The following is a 3,641-nucleotide window of genomic DNA, read 5'->3' on the forward strand; positions in this document are numbered from 1 at the left end:
CATCCAATGGTCTCTCTAATTTTGTAATTGGAGAAATAGGTCCAATACTGTATAATCCATATACACTTTCAGCTTGTGTGTGCATGTGTACAGTGTCTTGTTGTGTACAACATAAGGGTCTTGAAATCTTGCTTCTCCTATCTCAGCCTCTCTATTAGTAGTATTGTTTATTTCATGTTTTTACACTATATTATGGTTTTCAGAACAGCTTACATATTTCAAAAGTATTTATATACCCAAAAGAAATGTAGACAATTAAATTGGGAGGTGGATTGTAAGAGAATAACAAAGAGTGAGACTGAATGCATTACTTGAGGTTTGTAACTCTTGTATCAAGTTTGAAGAAGAGAGCTTTATAAGTTACTCTATCTCTGAGATGAATGCTTTTCCAAATTATCACAGGCAATGAACCAGATTCTTATCCTCACCTAATGTCTGTGCCACCCTCCAAGCAGAGCCATTGTTCATTGAAACAGTTGGTGAATGACTTTATGGATAGACAATCTTAATACACACACCATTTCTTAAGTGAATGTAACCTGTTCTCTGTGGGCTGAGAATAAATTCACTCAATCAGTTCAAATAGCTTTGACCATGGCAGGAAGTCTGTATCCAAAAATCCTGCCTACAATTCATTCCTTGGCACAGCAGAACTGTCAACTCTCAGCTTAGCTACGATGGAGGTAGAAATCTTTGGTGATGTGAGGGTCATTGAAGTACAGCCTTATTACAATGAAATCCAATGTCTAAAAATTGTTCTTATTTTGGGCTTATACCACAGTAAGAGCCAAGATTTTAAAAGCTCTACTAAATACAAAACAAACAAAAATATTTATGTTCATTTAAGAAAATACTAGTAGTGATGTATTATTTTAAAATATACAGTTAATATGTTTGGAGTTATTTAAAATTTATATTGAGAAAAACATATGTATTTTCAGTATTGCTGTAGACAAGCATCTACAGAAGACTGTTAAAATGATTGTTGTTTTATATAAAAAAACTTTTATAATACTCATTTTTATTGTTATAATATTTTATAAATTTTAAAGAATATGACAAAAAAGATATTGTAGGTATTAAAAGGGGGTCTCTGGGAGGAGTTGGGGTACAAAAGGGAAATAAGAATGTGATTTAATTCTATTTACTTAAAATATGTTTTTAAATGTTACAAATTCAGATAAATTGAAATCATTTAACTTTTCTCATGATAATGCAATAAAACTTAAATTAAAAAAAAGAAGTGACAAATGCCCATCTCTGGTGTCTACTAGCATGTCAAAGCATATGCTGGCCTCCAGGCTACCTCAGTATCACAAATACCTGATTAAACAATATTGTCTTGCTTTTTCATGTCCTCTGTTTACTTGGAAATTGTATTATGCAGTATGTTCTAGAAGACTTAGTCTCCAAGACCACTGGGCTGGGAGAAAACAAAATTGCTATAACAGGTGCATCAAAAAACCAGATTAGAAGCACATTTAAAGTTAATTAAAGCCTACTAATTAATACACTACCAAAAAGCATAGAACAGAATACAACAAATATAATATAGAATGTGTTAAAAACATAAAAGGTATTTAGGGCAAATGTATAAAATTGAATGAATAAAATAACTGAGGCAGGGAAGTATGGAAAGAAGAAATACTGAAGCTTTACTAAAGAAACAAAATAAATAGAAGGAATTGTTAATAAAAGAAAGGGGAGGAGATCCCTGAAAGTGAAGAGCTTGCCTCCAGGGAGTACTGCCCAGGGACTTGGTGAGATCCCCATTTTCTCTCCAGTGACTTTCTAAGGTGGGACCAGCCAGGAGGCACAGGCCTCAGAAGTGGCAGGGCAGCTGGGACAGGATCCTTTCTACCTCCTTCTACACCTAGTAGGGACAGCAGATCCGCAGCACTCTCTGCACCTTTCCTGCAAGTGGAGAGCCTGTCTCCAGGGTTTGTTCTGAAGCCAGGACTCAGGAGGGACATCTGATACACAGCCCTCTGTACAAGGGACTTAAAAGAAGAGAGCTCATCTCCCTGAAGTGCTGACACAGGCTTATAGATGCTCAGGAAGAACAAGCTCCAGCCAGAGACAGCAAGAACATCTAACTCCAGAGATCAACAGATGGCAAAAGGCAAGTGCAAGAATCTTACCAACAGAAACCAAGTCTACTTGACTTCATCGGAACCTCCCACCACAAGTCCTGGATATCCCAAAACACTAGAAAAGCAAGATTTGGATCTAAAATCATATCTCATGATGATGATAGAGGAATTTAAGCAGGGCTTGAATAACTCACTTAAAGAAATACAGGAGAACACAGGTAAACAGGTTCAAGCCTTTCAAGAGAAAACACAAAAATCCCTTAAAGAATTACAGGAGAACATGAGTAAACAAGTAGAAGCCCTTAAAGAGGAAACAAAAATCCCTTAAGCAATTACAGGAAAGCATATCCAAACAGGTGAAGGAACTGAACAAAACCATCCAGGATCTAAAAATGGAAGTAGAAACAGTTAAGAAATTACAAAGTGAGACAACTCTGGAGATAGAAATCCTAGGAAAGAAGTCAGGAACCATAGATGCAAGCATCACCAACAGAATAGAAGAGATAAAAGAGAGAATCTCAGGTGCAGAAGATACCATAGAAAACATTGACACAACAGTCAAAGAAAACGCAAAATGCAAAAAGCTCCTAAACCAAAACATCCAGGAAATCCAGGACACAATGAGAAGACCAAACCTAAGGATAATAGGTATAGAAGAGAGTGAAGATTCCCAATGTAATGGGCCAGTAAATATTTTCAACAAAATTATAGAAGAAAACTTCCTTAACCTAAAGAAAGAGATGCCCACGAACATAAAAGAAGCCTATAGAACTCCAAATAGACTGGACCAGAAAAGAAATTCCTCCTGCCACATAAAAGTCAAAACACCAAATGCACAAAACAAAAAAAGAATATTAAAAGCAGTGAGGGGAAAAGGTCAAGTAACATATAAAGGCAGGCCTATCAGAATTACACCAAACTTCTAACCAGAGTCTATGAAAGCCAGAAGATCATGGGTTGATGTCATACGGACCCTAAAAGAACACAAATGCCAGCCCAGGCTACTATACCCAGCAAAACTCTCATTACCATAGGAGAAACCAAAGTATTCCATGACAAAACCAAATTTAAACAATATATTTCCACAAATCTAGCCCTTCAAATGGTAATAAATGGGAAACTTCAACACCAGCAGGGAAATTACATCCTAGAAAAAGCAAGACAGTAATCTTCCAACAAATAAAGAAGATAGCCACATGAACACAATTCCAACTCTAACAAAAAAAATAACAGGAAGCAACAATTACCTTTCCTTAATATCTATTAATATCAATGGACTCAATTCCCCATTAAAAAACATAGACTATTAGACTGGGTACATAAACAGGACCCAATATTTTGTTGCATACAGGAAACCCATCTCAGTGACAAAGACAGGCACTACCTCAGAATAAAAGGATGGAAAACAATTCTCCAAGCCAATGGTCCCAAGAAAAAAGCTGGAGTATTCATTCTAATATGGAATAAAATCACCTTTCAACCTAAAGTGATCAAAAAAGATAAGGAGGGACACCTCATACTCATCAAAGGTATGATCTACCAAGATGA

Source organism: Mastomys coucha, unplaced genomic scaffold (genome assembly GCF_008632895.1).
Source record: "Mastomys coucha isolate ucsf_1 unplaced genomic scaffold, UCSF_Mcou_1 pScaffold22, whole genome shotgun sequence".
NCBI classification, from domain to species: Eukaryota; Metazoa; Chordata; class Mammalia; order Rodentia; family Muridae; genus Mastomys; species Mastomys coucha.